Here is a 22,185-nt window from a genome sequence, read left to right as displayed (position 1 = left end):
AGGTATTCGTTATAGCCTTAATGAGTCTAACAAAACTGCGTTTTTAGTTTTTCACAAAAATTTCCTAGAACGGTATGGCGTTGCCGTTTTCTGCCATATTGATGTATTTTTTAGTAAATGTCGTATATTTCATCAAAGGCTAAGAAAATTTTATTCAAAACTTGCAGACAGATATTTCTTGTCATTTAGAAGTGTAAAATGTAAAAAAAATCTAAAAAGTTTTGAAAAAAAAAAATTTTAATGGAATTTTTTTACTTTTATTTTTTTTTTTTAATTTAACGAAAATCTTTAATTTCCAATAGTTATCTAAGATATTGATACTTTGAACTACAAGAGCAAGTACGTGCGGCCCCAGTCGTGCATTTTATTTTCTTTGGGAGGGAAGTCTATCTCCCCCCGTTTAGGTGGGAGGGGCAGTTTTCTAAAAAAAAATTATCAAAATTTAAAAAAATTATTATATACAACGGCAACACTTACAGTAATAAATTATACCATTTCCGAAAGGCAAAATTGTACATTTAATTCTAATTTTTAAATCAATATATTATAACCAATAGTTTTGAAATAATCGATTTCAAATTTTTGTCCAGACTGTGAATTGTAATAAAAAAAAAATACTCACACAGGAAACTGCTTCAATTGATTCCTTATCGAAAAGTGAAAACTAAATGTTTCTATGTCTTCTAGTTATTGAGAAAATTGACAAATAAAAACAAATAAAAACAAAAAATATTTTGAAAAAAAAAATCTGATAAGATAATTTTTCAATTTTCTCAAAAACCAGAAGACATAGAAACATATAGTTTTCACTGTTCGATAAGGAATCAATTAAAGCAGTTTCCTGTGTGAGTATTTTTTTTATTACAATTCAGAGTCTGGACAAAAATAGTATAAAATGAGTTTTTAAAATTTTTTTTTCGCCTATTTTTAACTCTGAAATTGATTATTTCAAAAACTATTGGTTATAATATATTGATTTAAAAATTAGAATTAAATGTACAATTTTGCCTTTCGGAAATGGTATCATTTATTTCTGTAAGTGTTGCCGTTGTATATAATAATTTTTTTTAATTTTCATATTTTTTTTTTAATTTTCATAATTTTTTTTAGAAAACTGCCCCTCCCACCTAAACGGGGGAGATAGACCCCCCCCCCAAAGAAAAAAATGTTTGTATTGAGCTCCTCTACAAAAACCCGTTATCAAATCCTGGCGACCAAGTAATCCTACTACGTGCCGAAACAACATTTTTGTTCTATACCTAAAAGTTCGAACTTCTGTATCTGGGTTGAAATCGAAAATTTTTTTTTCTAAGCCAATTTTAAACTGAATTTCATAAAAAATACCTCGTTTGATACTTCACTAGAGAATAGTATTTTTAGGCTCCACACAAAATTTCAGCCCAATCCGTTAAAAACTGTAGGAGTTAGTTGGTCGCCCGATGGGAGCACAGGATTTTACTATCATCCTGAACTACACCGCCATTTAAAAAATTTCATATCATTAAAAAATTTAACATTAGCCTATTCTTTTACCTATTAATATATTTAATTAAACTAAACAAACACCAAAAGAAAATAATATTTCTTCTTTGTTTTATACGCCGATGAAAATGACGCTCGATTTCATGGTTTACAAGGTGTTATTACCCCTTAAAAAGCAACTGTAGGGTTACAAAACAATATTTTCAAACAAAATATAGGTTTACTCCATAGTCAATAAACTAAGCTTTTAAATAAAATAAAAATTAAAATTATACTTTGAAAAACAAAGAAATTAAACCACTTAAAAAAAAAAAAGTTTAGAAAAAATGACTTTTTAACATTTTTTTGTTGTTTAAGACCTTAAAACTTAGTATATATTTCTTAAACTAATCAATGTGTTAGTATTTGAGTTTGTACTTATTTCTTTTTATTTCGATTAATTTTATTAATAATTGCAGAAGTTACACATGTTCAAACATTGTAAGATAAGGAAAAATAGCTTCAGTTTCGATTAATTTTTTTCTATGAAAATTGCTTTACTCCGTAGTTTGATTCAATCTCAATCCAAAATAGAAATAAAAAAAATAAAAATTTTAGTCGTTCTAAGACAACGAAAATTTTATCAAGTTTTGTTCTCTCTTAATTACAGGTGCACAAATTGTGGGGCTGAAGATATTTAGCCTTGTTTATTATCTAAATAACAAAATTTATTTCATTCAATTATCTTTTAAAATGTGAAAGTTATGCACTTGTAAACGATAAGCCGATTTGTACGTGGTCCACTCAGCCTTAAGCTTTTTTAAGCATCCCCTACAACATATCCAAAACTTAACTTTCTCGGTCATTTTGCATTTCCAAATGTATATAATGACTGACCTATTTCATACATTTCCATACTGATTAAGAGACCGACTAAACCTTCGGCCGATAGAAAGTTTGTAGTGTGCGGGGGCTCTTAAGGCATTTGAATATCAGTTTTTGAGTTATGGACATGTCCGGGAACGCTGTTTTTGAGTATATTAGTTGAAATACATACGTTACATACGATTCAGTAAAACACAAACAAAAAAACCAGAACCAGAAATAACAGTCAACCTTTATTTTCAATCGGTTTCTCTCTGAGAGCTACTTTAAATAGTTTCGGTTAAGGTTTGAGATTTATTTTTAAAAATCAAAAATAAAAATTATCGGTTGAGATTTATTTTTTATTTTTACTTGCTATGTGTATGTAATACTTAACCCATCAAAAAAATACCCTTTCACCAAAAATAATTTTAAGAACTTTGTGAATCCTTTGTCCCTGGTTTATCAAAAACCTTCATCCCGAATTTCATCAGTGTAGCATGTTTTTCCCATGGGTTTCGGTTATATTTTACCTGTTGAAGTCACAAAACAAGCACCCTTGTTTTCAATCGGCTATAACTTCTCATTGAGCAATCGTATTGACTTTATGCTTATGTCATTAGATTCAGCATCAAAAAATACCGTGAAAACATGTGTCATATGATGATATTCGACAAATAATTTTTTTCAGCATATTTTTGACCTTCACCCCCTCCCTCTTGTCCGCGAAAAAACACACTTCCACCCAACTTTTTTTTATAGACATTTTTTTGTACTTGGTTCTTATCCCAAAAGCAAACTTTTTGCCAAGTTTCATGAGTGTAACAATTTTTTTTCTTTTAAATGCCTATTTTACCTGTACTAGTTCTGAAACTTCAACATTTTGAAAATCGTCTTACCTACTTAATGAGATTTAGTATAACATACTAAATACGCCATTCACCATGTCATGGTGCGTGAGTGTTTCATTTGAGTTTTATAAGTAGTGTCCTTTAAAAACGAAAGTCTTCCATCCACTTAAAATACACAATTGAGTTATAACATTGAGACATATATAAAGTGTTAAATGCAAAAATGCATTTTATCCGTTATTGAAATACGTCACAGGGATAAAACTTCTGCACAGTATATGTAAACCTTAATTACATCAAAAAATAACAAATTCATTCCTGGCCGCGTAACGTCCACGTTTCATACAAACTTGCCCATTCTCCTTTGTATATTTAATTGTGTTTTGCATTGGAATTTGAAAAATAAATACTATTTTTATATGAAAGTTATAGCAAAATAGGTGTCTCTTTCATAACTATAAGTACAGCGTACAGCCGTTGTTGATTTGAAAACTTAAATGAAGTGTACAATTATGGGTTATGAAAAAAAAAAAAATCATTCATAACTGTGAGTGTTGCCGTCGTTTTTTAATATTTTTTTTTTTTTTATTTTAAATCATTTTTTAGAAAATTGCCCATCCCGCCTAAATGGGGTGAGATTGACCCTCCTCCAATAATAAAAAATTATTGTTTTGAACCCCACTACAAAAAAAACGTTATCAGTTCTCGGTGCTTAAGTTATCGTACTTTCCCCTGCACTACATATTTTATAAAAATAATATGCAGCCAAAATTCTTGACTTTTTTGTTTACCTTTGTTAGAGATACCTACTTTATCTTTTTTTTTTATGTACTAAATATTAGTGATGGGAACTATCGAATGATTTAAACTATAGATAGTTAGTAACTGAATGATTTGAACTATCGAATAGTTCATTCATTCATTCATTTATTCATTCGAAAAAAACTATCGAACAAACTATCGAATAAACTATCGAATAAAAACTATCGTATAACAAAACTATTCAAATGAAAAAACTATCGTTTAAGAAAACTATTTGAATGAAAAAACTATCGTATTAAAAAACGATTCAAATGAAAAAACTATCGTTTAAGAAAACTATTTGAATGAAAAAACTATCGATTAAGAAAACTATTCAAATGAAATATTTTAAGAAAACTATTCAAATGACAAAACTATCGTTTAAGAAAATTATTCAAATGAAAAAACTATCGTTTAAGAAAACTATTCAAATGAAAAAACTATAGTTTAAGAAAACTATATTTTATTTACTACTAAATATGTATTCCAAAATTTTGGAAATATTTTGACTTCGAAAGATGACAAAGCTCTCCAGACAATACGACATAAATGCAATGTATGTGTAGACTGTAGAGTGTATGTATATTATACACATACACTCTACCGATAAATTGTTGTTTTTTGTTCATCTTCTCTAACTTATTGAAATATGTATATATTTTTCTCAAAATGCTATAATCGGGTCCGAAAATGTTGACAACCATGGTTTAAAGTTCCTCCATTTGGCCACCATTACGGAAAAAGAGTTGCGAACTGTTTCTCATCGATATCTTGAGAACTAAATTTTAAATTTTAATATATAAATATATATTATTATAACTTATTTTCATTTATTTTTAATTAAAAAAATAAACAAAACGGCAACACCGGTAATTTTTAACACATGGTTTTTCAAGTATTTTTCATTGCAAACGTTTAAGAACAGAAATTATCAAAATTGGATCTGTAATTTGCAGATAAAACGATTTTAAACCGGGCAAAATGCTTAAAATTATTGAAAACACTTCCGAAAAAAAATTTGTTCGAAGTCGTACCGATAAATCAAAAAACTAATGATGCCAATCGATTTCTCAAGTCCGAAATATGAGGGAACAGCCAACAACACACTTGTCTCAAAATTTTTTTTGAAAAAACTTGCACAGTGTTCTTTACAGGGCCATAACTTTTTCTATAGTATATTATGACTATTTTTAATTATTGAATTTTCAAACTTCGTTTGTATAAAGCTGCAGTCATGGGTTATTGTTGCTATACAGAGTAATTTGCATTAGATATGTAAATGCGATAGCTGGAGCTGAGCATATATGCAGATATATTTGTAGATTTGTCATTTTCGCCCTGTTTGAGAAATTTTCCAAGAAATTGGCTAAGAATATTAAACAAAATTATTAAAAATCAACGGCAACACTTACAATTACGTGCTATTCTAGCCACCAGTAGCTCGCCCGATAATCCTTTCCTACCCAATATATAAAATTCGGGCTAAACTTTCTGACATTTCAATGTTATAATAATACCTATGTACAAGTGCATTTTCATATTCGTTTAGGCACAGTTAAAGAATTTGCGGAAAATATTAAAAAAGTAACTAAGGGCCCTCAAATGTTGCGATTCCAATGTTGTTATGTCATTGTTGCAATAAAAAAATTTGAAATTTAAAAGTTTTTGCGTAAGCTACAAATTCCTCTGCTGAAAAATGCTTAAAAAAATACTAATCTAATCTAATATGTATCAATTTCCTGCTGCAGTTTTCGTTCAAATAGGTACCGAAAATTCGTATTCCTTAAAAAAAATTTTGTCGGCCTGTTACGAAAATCAAATTGTACATTATTATACATATATGTACATATTAGTCTTGTCGTCAAACAAAGAGTATTCATAATTCTTTTATTCCTTTTCTTTCATATTTCCTAATGTTTGCGTTTTAATACGAGAAATTGCAACAGAAAATTTTATTTTCAATGGACATTATAATAACTTGTTATTAATTTTCCCATTTTCGAAAAGTGTCTACAAAATAATATTTTGTTTAAGGCACTCAGTCTTGTTCACTCGGCCTTTTGCGTCTCACGCTGAATTAAATCAACAAATAAACGTGTGTCAGGGATAAATTATTTTATATATAGCACTCTTATACCTATATATATAAAACTCAGAAATATATGCCAATATACAACATGCAAACATATTTTTGTAAGAATTTGTAAAAATATTATGGTAGCAACAAAAGCGCTCGCAGAATTTGTCTATTCGAACTTCTTTTTTTTTATTTGTATATTTTGTGATTTACCTACGCATTCAAGAAAATATTGTATGCTTTGATTTAAATGTGCAAATGAATTTGATAAATTTGGCTAAATAGTGCTCGATTCTGTATATGATGATGTACTCTTACTTTTCTTATATAAAAAAAAATAGTGCAATCTAAGTAATTTCAACATAAAATTAGTAATCAATTTCCAAAGATATTAGCTCATTAAGATCATAATGTAAACCTGTAGGATAAAAATTTTCAACAATACTGTTTTGCGAAAAAAGGAAAAAACGTAAGTCACCACATACTGAAAAAACACATTTTCAATTGTTTTTATGAAATTAATTTTTGTCAACGCCCATCAATTACAAGATCAATAGAAAACCAGGGAAAAAACCATGTAAATATGACATAATTAGGATAAATTTAGATGTTGCTCGTGAAAAAAGAGATGCTTTATTTAATATACGAAAAATCAATTATTCAGTGTGTTTCTTTATTTTTCCGGCTAAGGAGTAGAATAGACGGGCGAGACAAAATAGTTTATCCAGAATATCCAGGCTGTAATAAATAAAGAAACAGAACTTGAATGAGAAGAATATGAATCAGGTGTTCATTCATTTAAATGTGTTTTTTTTTAAAGAATATTTAACTCGCCAATGCTTTAGTTGTAAAATATTGTATTTTCAAAAATTAAATACAGTCGTTGGCATAATTATCTTTATTAAGTATGTTATGGTGAATCTCATGGTGGTCAAAGTAAGTAATATGACTGAAATGTGGCTTTCAGGCAGCTTTTTTTGTATCATAAGTGCTATTTTTTGAGTGGCAAAAGTATTTTGACCAGCATTATTTTTAATTTTGGTAAAGTAAAGTTATACGTTTTGCATAATTATTTTAATCATGTATCAAACTGTTGAACATGTTTAGGCTCACACTCATAAAAAAATTGGAAAAATTTCGCAAATAAACATTGAAATTAGGGTATCGATTGTTACATGTTAACATTCCCGTTACATGTTAAACAAATCAATGGAGAACTGAGTTGTTTGCGTCAAACTATGTACTAACCAATAATAATTATACACAAGAGAAGAGTACGAGAAATGAGTAGAATCTACCATGGGTGCATAAAAAATAAAAAATTACGCACAAAAAAGACAAGCATACTTTGGCGCAATTCACTTTGAATCCCGGATCAAACCCTAAAATAATGGAACTGGAAATGAAACCCCGGACCCTCTACCGCATATTAACCCATATATGGTTTATTGTTTTCATATCGATTTATTCCCGTTATATTGCACCAAATGTCAAAAAGGAAAAACTTTAGTTAAACTATATGTCTGTTTTTTTATAATTAGCCGGTTTTTATTATCAGGAAGAGAGTCGTGATTCTGAAATAAACTCATTGTTTCAAGAGCATGTGTAAAGTGCAAATCAGTGAATAAAAGTGTGTACTTTTCAAGTGTTCTTTTATAATAAACAAGTAAGTTGCATCCAATTAAAAATAAGTTTTGTATGTTTTTATCATACTTTTATATGTTTACGAAGTTTGGTTTTTGTTTTTATAATAATTTTGGCTTTTATTTTGAGTTTTTTCCAAAACACCATATATGGGTTATCAGGCGTTGGTGACCTAGGTACATTACTGATTTTGGTGGGATTTTTTTTTTTTTTTTGTAAAATGAATTCGAAGACTTTTTATGGAAAAAATAAGTGTGTCAATGCTGTAACTGGTGATGGTGATGGCTTTCGAAGTGATGACGATCTAGCTTCACATTCTGGCTCTTTTTAACATCAAACAAGCCATCTTGGAGCACGTATGCAAATCTGTAAAAAACTTTGTCAGGTGATCAAAGCAGAGATGCAACAAAACAAAGCTGAGGGAGTTATACAAGTCACGGAAGTCCAGCCCAGTCCAGAACTGAAAACATCGACCATATCCTTGAATGGCAAACAAAAACGCCAATATGTCAAATTTGCAGACTGAAGACGTATTGTGTACGTGTAGAAAATGGAAGGTTTGAATATATTCCACGAATAAGGAAATTCCAATGTAATAGAAACATACTTTAAAAACATACCTTGAATGCATACTAAACCATATATGAGTTTTTAATTTTTTGCTGGAAATCGCTTTGCTGCATGCTTGCCCTTCTATGTACCTAATACATTTTTTCAACCTCAATAAAGCTAAAAAATTGTTAAACAAATTTTTATTTCATTTCGTTCATAACACAGGTCGACAAAAATAAAAATATTTTTTATGCTTGGGTTTAATTTGCACTTTTTGGGTTCATGGTAAACCAAAACAATAGATAATCACCCTTTCCCCTCCTAAGATTTGCTTTTGTAGTGTTGGGAGCAAAAATACAATTTTCATAACCTGTGAGTCTAACTCGAGTTTTATGAGCTATATTGCAAGAACCGTGCATTGTACTTGTACAAAAAAACTGTTAAGCTATAAAATGTAGGTAATTGAAAGGTCTAAATTTTTGCTAAAGCACTTTATTCGACTTAAATTATAGGAAAAAAGTTATGATGAATACAAGGGTTTTTTGCTCTGAAAAAACCTGTTTTTTTAGTTCAAACTGTAATATTTTTGGATCTAACTTCAACTTTGGAAACTTTTATACTTTTTTAAAAACTGCAATACCGGGATAAGTTTCAAAAATAATAAACCAGAGTCACACAATACAAATTTTTCGTCTTGTTGCTCTGAAATAAAAGTAAGAAATTGAGTTTTTACGAAACTTGAAACTGTTAATTAATTTGCAGAAAAATGGCTTATGAAATAAAAAATATTTTTATTAATTAATTGTTTCTTATTATTAAGCAATGTTTTATTGAAAGAATTTAAAAAAAAAATCAATTATGGGCAGAGGAAGCAAAATATTGTTGCAAAGTAGGCAAATTTCACAAGAACTGCATATTTAATCGAAAACCGTAAGGATTTGGGCTAAAAAAGCTACCAAATTCTGAGAAATATTAAGTTTCATTTGATCTATTATTTTCTAGACACCCTGTATATGCAACAAAATAATAAAAATACTATGCAAACAAATTAATTTAATGTTTCAATAAATAAAGAATTTCAATATGAATTAGTTTGGCTACAGTTTGGATACAGTTATTTTTGTAGATTAAAAATACCATCAGAGTGATTTACTTTTACCATAAATATTGAAAATAGAAGGTATCAAGCTCAAGCTCCCATTTGACAAAAATTCGAACAAAACGAAAATTTCGATATAATTTTTCTTTATTCTTCTTAATTTTCTTCTTTTTTTTTAATTTTTCTGAATATGAATATGAAAACAGCATTAAAATGAGGAAAACAAAACAAAAATCAGCCAAATCGGTAAAGACGTTCTCGAGTTTTTGCCAAAATTACTTCCGACAATTTTTGTAAAAGACAGCTTTTCTTGAATACTGGAAATTGCTCATACAAAAGTTTATCATAAATACTTGCAGCTAAGTTTTTGGAGTTTTAATATCTTTTTTTGTGTTTTTATGGCAGGAATAGAAAAAAAAAATTACAAATTACAAATTAACAAATTAAACAACCTATTACTTTTTTTTTAGTATAATTTATGAAATTAACATTTATTGAAGAAGCCACTTGTGAGCAAAATTAATTTTTTTATATATAAACAAAAATATACTTTTCGTAAGGTTTTTGGTGTGCTGAACTCGAATTCGAAGTCAGAAAAATTCTATCATATCACGTTTTTGAAATATTCCCGTTAGAAAATCTGAAATGTCGTTTTTTAACAGTTTTGAGGTTATGTTCTTGAACGTGGTGATTTATTTTAAATCTTTTCAATATCTTTTTTCTACTTTGGAAATCTTAAGTTGAAGTCAACTTGTTTTGTTTATATTCTCTATACAAAAAAATCGTATGTTTATTTGCGTTTCATAGCAAATCTCGAATAGTTTTTTGTCAACCGCTTTCAAATTTTGAAATAACGTTTTATATGCATTTTCTTAAATTCTTATATCGGCGAGGTTGGTAAATACGCTATAATACACAGTAGAGCGTGGCCGGGTCAAGTAATTACATTAAAAATTTAGTATGCAGAAAAATATAATTTTTTTCTTGATGAAAACAATATTTAAAATATTTTGAATTACATAAACAGCTTTTTGTTACTTGTGTATGGCTAAAAATTATTAAAAATATCGATTTTTTCATTTTTGTGATCCCCTTGAAGATGTTTCTCAAAAAATGCATTATTTTGAGTACTTGACTCGTAGCACATAAATGTGAATATCTCTGGTAATCGCAAACAGAAGCAGACCAAACTTTGCCAATATTAAGTATAGGCCTAAGGCAAAATAATATAAAAAAATTATCGATATGATTTTATATGTTTTTTTTTTAAATTAAGTTTAAAAATTAATTTTTTTTTTTTGCCATTTATCAAAGAAATTTTAATAACTCATATATGTATAATTTTATAAATTTAATTTTTTTTTTGTTATACGTTTTACAACAACACTCAAATAAACAAAATAACATTAACAAAATTTTTCAAACAATTACCAAACGTGAAATATTCACTCTCAAAGATTCCCATAAATTCCTCAAAATATTTTCAATTTCCGAGGAACTCATGTTTCGGAGCTTATTTTGAATACATAACCTGGGTTATTTTCTAAGATAAATATGTTTTCATATGAGTTGACACTTCTAAATTATATATTAATAGCAAAAATATTAATTTTTAATAAAAAAAAATTGATTTATCATAAGGGGAGACACACTGTGCGCTACCGAGAAAAATTTACTCTTGGTGATTTATGGAATCCAAAAGGACTTTCATCGGTCCATTAAACCTTGTTCCAGAAAGAAAGAGGCTTACCAACTTGCCTTTTTGCGAGTTTTTTGGAGGTACACAAAGCTCTCAACTTACTCTAATAAAATATAAAATACCTTTTTAATGGTGGCAATGTACCTAATGACAAATTTATCGAAAAAATCACATTACATTACATATTCAACTAATCCGAAGATAAATCTACGGACCAGAAACACTGCAGCTTGGGAATCTTAGTCCATTTGGATGATACAACCAGCGATGCCAACTGAGGCATAATTATGCCTTTAAGGCATAATTTTATTAGCTAAGGCATTGAGGCTTATTTTTTGCCAAAAAGGCATAATTTTTTTCTTTCTACTCTTGATTTATATTTTAAAACTTTCTTATAATTTTTTAAATATTTTGATAAAAAGACTAAAAACTTATATTTTCTATATCTTTTAAATAAAAGTTGTTCGAAATTTTATATACACAATTTTTTTTTACCATTTAGCTCTTGGTAGTGTTTAATTTTTCGAAGAATTTTGCTCACACTAATCACTTTTACTAGAAAAGAATCTAATTTTGTTGCTGTAAAAAGGTCTAAGACGCTTGCAAATAGGCTAATATTTTTTATTGGTGAAAAAAATTGGCCGCTAATTTCTTCCAATTATATGAAGCAATGTCTTGAAATATTCTTTTCGAAGAAAAAAAGTTTCCGTTACGTGACAAATAAGTTGCCTTTTCAATCGTCAGTAAGACTATCAGAAGAATAAATTTCAATAAAAAAAATTTTATTCCTAGGAATAATCTCTATCTGAGGTTTATCTGACTATTGAAAAATTGGCCCTTAATGTATAAATTGATTAAATAAACATTTCGTTTTGTGTACTTGTGTAATTTTTGTATATAATTTTTAAGCATAAACTAAGAAATTTAAATTGAGGCATAATTTATTTGAAAAGGCATAATTTTTTTTCAAGTGAGGCATAATTTTGACTGGTTGGCAACGCTGGATACAACACATGACATTTATACAACACAGAAAGACAAAGAGAGAAAGAACGAGAGAAGAACATATAACATTGAATTACGTGGCACAGATGGGGAGACATAGTTGAAAATTGTCTGCTGTTATGGCACAGGTGGTTTCAGTTAAGCTGGCGATTAAGAAAAAACTTCGAAGCCGACCGTTGGGCTCGAACCCACGATGCCTGGCTCTGCAGTCGTCTCCCTATTCCTCTGTGTAGTAGTAGTTTTCGTGTTTTTCAATTTTCACAAAAACTATAAGACATAGAAACATATGGTTTTCAGTGATTGATCAGGAATCAATTAAGGCAGTTTACTTTATCAATAAATTATGTATTAGAGTCCAAAGTCTTAAGAAAAATAGTATACAAGTACGTTTTTAAACTTTTTTCACAGTTTTTGACTTTGAATTCGATTATTTCAAAAATAGGTTATTGATTATGTAGTTTATAAAGGAACTAAGACGTTCACGGGTTTTTATTGCAGGAAGCGTTGAATGGGTTATAAAAAAAGATAAAACCACGGAGTGCTATTAAATGAGAGGGTGGAAACTTTAGATAAGGGTGCAAAACCCCCCTTTTTGGTTTTTTCGATATACGTCGTAAACCAAGCAAAATTTTGATATATTGCATATAAAACTTTTTGTAGAGAATTAAATTTCCTACTGGAATAATGTTTTTTAAAAATTGAAAAAAAAAATTTCCATACCACAATTGTCGAAACAATCATAAAAAAATATCAAAAAAATCGATTTTTTGTGTTTTTTTGTTTTTTTAGTTCTACATTTTTTTGGGTTGATATAGACATAAACATTGCTGCTCCAAAGAAAAAAATAAGATTAAATTTCCTTCAAATGTGCTCAATAAATTTTTTCATTGAAAATTAACCGAAGTATGGCCATTTTAATCTATCTTTTTTCGCATTTTTAGTTTTACTCAAGTAAAACAGAAACATTTGAGGGGAAAGTACGATAACTTAAGCACCAAGAACTGATAATGAGATTTTGTACAGTTGTTAAATACAATCATTGTTTACTATGGGAGGGGGATCAATGTCCCCCCGTTTTGGCGGGAGGGGCAATTTTCTAAAAAAAATACTTAAAATAAAAAAAAAATTATTAAAAAACAACGGCAACATGGAAGAGATATCTGTTCTATCATCACAGATTTTAATAAGTGGTGATTTCAATAGTAATCTTTTCCTGGCTTAGTGGATGAAATGAGAACTTTTAACCTATTCCCTATAAATACTACCGTTGCAACACACTTTAGTGATTTTTCAAGTACACTCTTAGATGTCTTTTTTTTGAGAGATTTACGTAAGGTTTTATTTCAGAATCAGCTCTCTGCACCAGGTTTTTCGAAACACGATCTCATTTTTATGGCTTTTGACTTTGTTTTCGAGTTTGAAGATATAACTTTTGAATACAGGGATTTCAAATATATTGAATACGATTCTCTTGAACTAAATCTGCGCTCTATTGATTGGAACCAAATTTTTAATTTGCCCTCCCCTAACGATCAAATAGAGTTTATGAACGCCCAAACACTTTCTATATTTAATACTCACGTTCCTGTGCGTAGATGCACACGTAAACATGACAATAGGCCCTGGTTTACCCAGGAAATTCTTAATTAATGCAGCTTAGAAATCGTGCTTACAATAACTGGAAAAAGTATAGATTGGAGATATTTCGGCAAAATTATCGTACGCTACGAAACACTGTCGTTAGTAAAATCCGGCATTTAAAAACAAAAATCCTTTCGGGAAAATTGAATCCATCTCTCGGCGGCCGACAGCTATGGAATAATCTTCGCGAGGTTGGTATAGCAAAAAATAAAAAGTCATGTTTCCCAGAAGATCTGAATGTCAATGAACTTAATAAAAAATTCACGGTTTTACCATTTCCTTGCTTACCAGTAACTTCATCTCAATATACCCAAAATAACAATATAAGCGCGTTCAATTTCGCAAGGGTTGATAGTACTGACGTCGTAGAAAGTTTTATTTCAATAAGGTCAAACGCTGTGGTATTGATGAGATGCATCCAGTTTTCTTAAAGGCGATATTGCCCATACTTTTACCGTTTTTAACGCAAATATTGCCATTGGGAAAGTATATGGAGTACTCCGCCGACTATGGCCAACACATTATTACACGCCACCTAAAACAAGACTTATGTTGGCAAAAACTATGATCATACTTATACTTTTGTAAGGATGAGAAATTTCCTGCAACTCCGATCAAACAACTAGAAGAAAACTTAATGTGGCCTTTAACAGTATTGCTAGATACATATATGGTCTTAGAAGATTTGATCATTTTTCTTCCTTCTCCAAGTCTATATAGGGTGGCCCACAGTCACCGCCCCAAATGAAAACCAGGGATTCCTGAGGTAATTTTAAGTCAAAAAACTTAAGAGGTAATTTTCTCGTTTTCGTCCCGTTTTCGAGTTACCACGGTTTTTATGATTTTTGCTCTCTTGTCCTTTAACTGGCCTTATCTTTGCCAAACTACGTTTTATTCGAAAGATTTTTTTTACAACCAATCAAGAATTTATTACAGTTTTAGTTTGTCTAAGAACTTTTTGTTTCTGCGGACAACCGTTTCTCCACAATTTTGCATCAAACACAATTTTCTTCGTTTTTTTTAATTTGTTTTTTACACTTTCATATCATTTAAGTCAAAAAAACACGTTAATGAGTATTAATTTTTTGTCCTTTTTATCAAAACCCAGTTTATTTTCACTAAAAAAATAAGTTTTATTTCATAAAAAAGGCTACTGAAAGTAATTTAAAAAAATAAACAAACTGAGTGAATTAAAAAAAAATAATTTTTAAATACAAAATTAGTTTAAATGAATTAAAACTTTTTCTGAGCTTTATCTATTTGTTCTTTTCTTAACCACTATAGCTCAGAAAAAGTTTTTAATTCAATTAAATTAATTTTTTATTTAAAAATTATTTTTTTTTTTTAATTCACTCAGTTTGTTTATTTTTTTTTAATTACTTTCAGTAGCCTTTTTTATGAAATAAAACTTATTTTCTTTATGAAAATAAACTGGGCTTTAATAAAAAGCACAAAAAATTAATACTCATTAACGTGTTTTTTTGACTTAAATGATATGAAAGTGTAAAAAACAACTTAAAAAACGAAGAAAATTGCGTTTGATGCAAAATTGTGGAGAAACGGTTGTCCGCAGAAAAAAATGTTTTGAGACAAACTAAAACTGTAATAAATTTTTGATTGGTTGTAAAAAAAACCTTTCAAATAAAACGTAGTTTGGCAAAGATAAGGCCACTTAAAAGACAAGAGAGCAAAAACCATAAAAACCGTGGTAACTCGAAAACGAGAAAATTACCTCTTAAGTTTTTCGACTTAAAATGACCTCAGGAATCCATGGTTTTCGTTTGGGGCGGTGACTGTGGGACACCCTGTATATAAGATGTCGTTCGATAACCTTATCCGCTATAGAACACTAATCTTACTATTTCGGACTATGCTAACTCATCAGCCTTCCTACATATTCTCCAGGATACAACCGTCCTCATCAATTAGAACTCAACAAATCTTACAGTTTCGTTTCACTTGTTTAACATCCGAACGACAATTTTCCGTCCATGCAACGCGACTATGGAATAACCTTCCATGTAGATTAAGGACTATAAGAACTTTAAAGTCTTTAAAAAACGAATTGCAAATACACCTTTCCTTGCAGTAAAATCAGCAGAATATAATTTTTTTCTTGTAATTTTTTTCTTATAATTAAAGAATAAATGAATAATAATTAATCATTATGCACTATATATTAATTTCTGTTTAATGAAAAAAAAAAATATTATTTTTATATGTATCTTAAAAATTTGAATTTCAAACAAATTAACTTTGAAGCTTTTTCACCTTATTATATTTCCAATTGTATATTTACTATGATTAATTAACAAATAAATGCTTGTATTAGCTTATAAGATATTGTATCTTAAAACGCATGCATAACAAATAAATAAATAAATAAATAAATTTAACTATGAAAAAAGTTAAAAAATAGTTAAAAGTGACTATTTTTTTCTCTGTGAGATAGTGAATATTATGGATTTGAATTTATATTTGACATTTCAATTTCTTTATATCCAGATGTATTTTTTAAACTAGTGAATAATATGGCCGTAAATCTCGCAAATATAAAACGACATTACAGAAGAAAAATAGTAAACACCTATCAGACCTACTCGAGATCATCCTTCTGGTTCCACGAAATTTTATTTTGATAACTATCCATATTTTTTAATGAGGTTGTTGTTGATGCAGCGCCTTATAATATTGAATATCGGATATGTTTTTTGATGGTGGCAAAAATATCAAAAACAGGCATAAAAATTATAATCTGATAAAAAGAATTTTTTTATTTTTCAATTTTCTCAAAAATTAGAAAGCATTAAAACATATGAACTTCAGTATTTGATAAGGAATCAATTGGTACGCTTTATTTTATCAGCCATTTTTTGTATTGTAATGCACAATCTTGACAAAGACAGTATTTAATGTGTTTTTTAAACTTTTTTTTCCCAATTTTTTATTTTTAATCGATTATTTCAAAAACAATTGATTGAAATAACTTTACTTCAAAATTAGAATAAAGTGTACAGTTCTAGCTTTTGAAAAAGCTATCATTCATAACTGTAAGTGTTGCCATTGTATTTTAATATTTTTTTTATTATTTGAAGTCATTTTTTAAAAAAATTGCCATTCCCGCCTAAACGGAGCCAGATAGACCACCCCTCACTGGTCAACAAAATTAAACTTTTTTTTTGTTACAAAAACCAAGGTATACTTTTCTATAGGATTTTGGTGTGCTGAGCTCAAATCCGAAGTCAAAAAAATTCTATCACATCACGTTTTTGAGATAATCCCGTTAAAAAAATCGAAAATGCCGCTTTTTACCAGTTCTCGATATTATTTCTTAGCTTTTGGTTATTTGTTTTAAATAAATTTGTAACGGTTTCTCATAGAACTAAATCTTTTCTTTCTAAATCCGTTTAAATCTTTTAAAAATCTCTTATCTTCTTTGAGAAATCTGAAATTGAAATCAACGTGTTTGGTATATCTCATGTTTATTTACTTTTAATAGCGAATCTCGAAAAGTTCTTTGCCAATCGCTTTCAAATTTTGACACAACGTTCCATTTAGAATTTTGCAAGTTTTTATATTTGCGAAGGTGGTGAATCGCAGTGAGATACATCAAAGCGTGACCGTGTCAGATACTTATACTAAATAATTTCTAGTGAGAAAAATATAATTTTTTTCTTGTTAAAAACAAGATAAGAACTTACTGGAATGTAAATTAAACGTTTTGTCAAAATTTGAAAGCGATTGGCAAAGAACATTTCGAGATTTACTATTAAAAGCAAATAAATATGAGATATACCAAACACGTTGATTTCAATTTCAGATTTCTCAAAGAAGATAAGAGATTTTTAAAAGATTTAAACGGATTTAGAAAGACAAGATTTAGTTCTATTAGAAACCGTTACAAATTTATTTAAAACAAATAACCAAAAGCTAAGAAATAATCTCGAAAACTGGTAAAAAAGCGGCATTTTCGATTTTCTAACGGGATTATCTCAAAAACGTGATGTGGTAGAATTGTTCTGACTTCGGATTCGAGTTCAGCACCCAAAAGACCTATAGAAAAGTATATCTTGGTGTCTGTAACAAAAACCTTGTTGACCAGTGCCCTCCTATAATGAAAAATGATCGTATTTAACTCCTCTACAAAATACTGTTATCAAATCTCGACGCCCAAGATATAGTACCCTCCCCCATTTTTCCTTCACTTGTTGGTACGATCTTTTTAAAAATTATTTTTCTTTTATCAATTTAAGAAGGATTGAGCAATATAAAAGCACGGTTTTTATACTAAATTTGATGCGGAATACGATCAAAATAATATTAACCGTTATAAAAAAGAGTAAAACATAGTTCTAAGGCTTTTTTCCCAGCATTTATCAGTAATTTCGACTTCTAACGCCTGGGAATCAGTCAAAAATATTTTTTTTTTTTTAAAAGAAAAATTGAGGTAAGTAGATCTAGTGATACTCAATACTTTTTACTCAAACAGCTTTTCGATAAAAAAATTATGTAAGCTTTAAAAAAATTAAAAACTGAAAGAGCTTATTTTTTTTAATAAAGGGGTGCGCGCAACCCCTAAACATCATCGAAAAATTCTGAAAAAAATAGGGCAGCATTATTTTGTGTCGAGAAAACAAGTTATCGGTAGAGCAAATCAAAATAATGAAAAAATGATTTTTTTGGTTCACCCTACTCCGGAGTTAGGTTATGGGTAAGGAAACAATAATTTGGTTTATGCGGAATATTTCGGGGAATAGGTAAATAGCGCAAAACGCATGTGTCAAATGTTCGGATTTTCGAGTAAAAACCAAGAAACACTCATTTTGACTTAATTTTAAAATGTCAATGCCGAATTGATCAAATGTAACGGTTTGTTCGGTAATTCTTTTCACCCCTTGTGTGCCAGCCTTATAAAAAGAGCATGCACATACCTAAATGATTTCAAAAAGAAATTAGTTTTTTATTGTGATGAGTGCAAAACAATCTCCCTACCGGACATAATGCTAGCAATCAAATGCTTGAGTGACTCCTTGCGAAGTGACAATTCTGATTGCCTTAAAAAAATATCTAATCAAGCAATGAAGTTTGACTTATTGATTAAATGTATCGAAGAATATCAATCGGAAACACAACAAACTATTTCTGCCCTATCGAACAAAATGACAAGTTTAAATAAACAGCTTGATGCACTCAAGAAACAAAATGCCACATTTAATGATACGATCAGTGAACTTGATACTTCTTTCCAATCCTCCCAAGATAAAACACTTTCCGCGGTAAAGAATATAACCATTGCCAATACAATTGTTACGCGACGATCTGAATCGAACCGCGAGTAGCATAGTTACTGCTAGATCCTGTCAAACCCATCCCCCTGCCAATCATCTCTCACTGATCGAAGATGCTGTTAAATACATCGCGGGTCTTGCCGTTGAACTTACAACGACAAGGGAAAGCGTAAATGAAATCATAGCTGCGGTAAGAACTTCAATCAAATTAAATGTTCCTGCAATATCTCTCTCTTCATGATGTCCCTCCACATCATCTAATTTATCACTCCACGATGAGTTTCTTCAACTCCAACATCAAGGTTCTTCTTCTCTTACAGCGCTTGCCCCCTCTCCCATCCTTATTCCACCTGTCTGCAACGAAAAACTCTCCACCTCATTCGTAACAACATCCTCCCGTGCAGTCAATATTAAATATATCCATAAAGTATTTAATAATTTGAAAATTCCAATAGCTAACTTCGTTAAACTAAATAAATCGAGTCCAATCAAACTGAAGCTTATTATCCCATCCAAATATGATTGGCTAGTCACTAACTTCGACGGGACTCCATTACTCTTAGGAAAACTTACTTTTAAGAAATGGGTTGTTAAAAATAAAATCCAAAACAACTGGAGCTTTAAAACTAATCTTTTCCCAAATTTCTCCCACCCTTCTATACCCAAATTTTCACCTTCTCAATCAATCCCAATAAAAAAAAGGATTTGCATATTCCTCGAGAACCCCACACTGAAAAACCCTACAGCTCCAAGCAAAAAAGAATCTCCTTCCACATTCCAAATTCACAACACGCACCCACCCCTCAAACAGCTTTATCTAAACCACTGTATCCCAATTTCATACATTCACATACTCTTAATCCTGCTCCTTTTCTCACATCATCATCCCCACCGCCTTCTCTTCCTTCTACATCTAAAGCCTCTTCTTCAAAAAATCTGCCCCTTACAGCATCTCTATCTACCAACTTACAACCTTCTTTTTCAAAAAATCTACCCCCTGCAGCTTCTCACGCTAGCAACTTACAACCCTCTGCCACTGCATCCGACTCAACATCTTTTCTAGATCCTCTCTTCCACCCAGTTGCCAAACTTACAAAACATCTCATTGACTAAAATGATGATGGCCGTTATGTTCTCTCTCGCTTACGTGACCAACGAATATATTCAAATATTCGACTATATCTTGCATACCTTCACAATAAAGAAGACAATGTAATCGTTAACGGCGTTACAAGGACAAACTTAATAGTTTCCATCAACCAAGAAAGTCTCCCTACAAATCCAGTTGATCTCAAAAAAATCTTTGTACGCTTTCATGAAACATTAAATCTTACCTCTTCCGATGTTGATAACGATCTTTCTGCCTATGCGTCGTATGTCAATTCAAATAGAATATCTCAAATCCAAAGAAGTAGGGCTGACCATAGTAAATTTTTTCGTTCCCAGCTCAACTTTAACGTCTCCTCACCTACAAAATCCTCAACCTATCCCTATCACATTTTACTACCAAAATGTGAGAGGTCTTCGGTCTAAAACTCAAAGTGTATTAAAGCAATCACATGCTCTCCCTTTCGATATCTACGCTCTCACCGAAACCAACCTTATACCTAGCATTAATAACCAAGAACTATTCCCTTCTTATTTTAATGATCTTAACCGACTTTCAACTGATCCCCCTTGCCGAGGCGTTTTACTTGCTGTTAAAAACACATTTGACTCATCCCTTATATCATTCTCTTCATCACCGAACATTGATTATTTATCAATTAAGATAAAACTCCCCCGCAAAGCACTTTATATAATTTGCTGCTACATTTCGCCTGCGCAACCCATTGAGTCATATGACATAGCTATTGACGCTGTTGATCAACTAATAACACAAGCTGACTCTCAAGACGATATCCTTGTTTTCGGAGATTTTAATCTTCCCCACTTAAAATGGAAAGCGTCTGAAGATCAATCGCAATTTACTGCCTCTAACCCTTCCACTGCAAAAGAATGCCTTTTCATTGATCGACTGACTGACTCTAGCCTTTTCCAGGTTAGTAGTATTTGCAATTATATGGATAGACAACTCGACCTTATTTTCTCAACAGACCCTATCAATTCCAGTGTATCACTTTGTACACTTCCTCTTTCAATCATTGACAATTACCACCCACCTCTCTTTCTCTCTATGTTTCAGGAGTGTCCTATCCAGAACTTAAACATTTCAACTCGTTCGTTCGACTTTCATAAAGCAAAATTCCGAGAAATAAACGAATATCTTAGTAGAGTCCCTTTTAACTTTGCAAACCAATCTGTAAACGATGCCACTGCTTCATTGTACGAGGAAATTTATAATGCAATTTCTCTCTTTGTTCCAACTACACAACGTAAAAACTCATTTTCTTCTCCTCCTTGGTATAATCAGAGATTACGTTCTCTGCGAAATAAGAGAAATAAGTTGTGGGACACTTTTCTTCGTACTCGATCAAATGCGGATTATTCTAACTACCTCGGAACTTATCTCGCTTTTACAGAACTCTACAATTCCCTTTACACACGGTACCTTATTGAAACCCAAGCCAACCTCATTAATGACCCTAAGACATTCTATCAGTTCGTCAACTACAAGAAAAAGTCTGATGGATATCCAACATCTCTTTCCCTTAACAACGAAACTTCAAGCGATGCTCAACACATCTCAAACTTGTTTGCCACATTTTTCAAACAATCTTTCACAGACGATTCTTTTAAACCAGATGAAGCTTATTTTAAATATTTGCCAAATTTTTCATTCGGGCCATTTCTCCCAGATTTCATCGAAATAAATCTCATCGAAGATAAATTGAATCAACTTGACGATGAATAATCTGAAGGACCAGATAAACTCCCTGCCATTCTTCTTAAAAAATGTTGTCATACTCTCTCTTTCCCGCTTTCTCAAATATTTAAGATATCTTTATCTCAAGGAGAATTCCCCCAGGTATGGAAATCATCACAAAAAATGTGCAAAAAATGACGTTAAGAACTACCGCCCCATTGCTAAACTTTCCCATATACCCAAAATTTTTGAATGCATCCTATACGAACTCATAAGCTTCCGCTGTAAGTCACTTATATCCCCTAGACAACATGGGTTTCTCAAGGGTAAGTCCACTACCACTAACCTCATTGAATTCGTATTTTTTACCCTCTCAGCACTTGAGGCTGGGTTGGAG

General features: G+C 30.5%; 1 protein-coding gene across 4 annotated transcripts in view; it reads left to right on the top strand.

The window, feature by feature from the left end:
- Window positions 1-5,808: 5,808 nt before the first annotated feature.
- The window catches only part of LOC129906898 (uncharacterized), a 255,944-nt gene continuing 239,567 nt past the window's right edge, over window positions 5,809-22,185 (top strand). For 2 of the 4 annotated variants that reach the window (XM_055982893.1, XM_055982891.1), the window contains exon 1: window positions 5,809-6,523. The gene's annotated coding sequence lies outside the window, so the exon portion shown is untranslated. Of the gene's footprint in view, window positions 6,991-22,185 lie in introns of all 4 variants that reach the window. The other 2 variants (XM_055982894.1, XM_055982892.1) reach the window with 1 other exon arrangement.

Source organism: Episyrphus balteatus, chromosome 1 (genome assembly GCF_945859705.1).
Source record: "Episyrphus balteatus chromosome 1, idEpiBalt1.1, whole genome shotgun sequence".
NCBI lineage: Eukaryota > Metazoa > Arthropoda > Insecta > Diptera > Syrphidae > Episyrphus > Episyrphus balteatus.
Note: the sequence above shows the minus strand (reverse complement) of the source record. Positions and strands in the feature narration are given on the sequence as shown.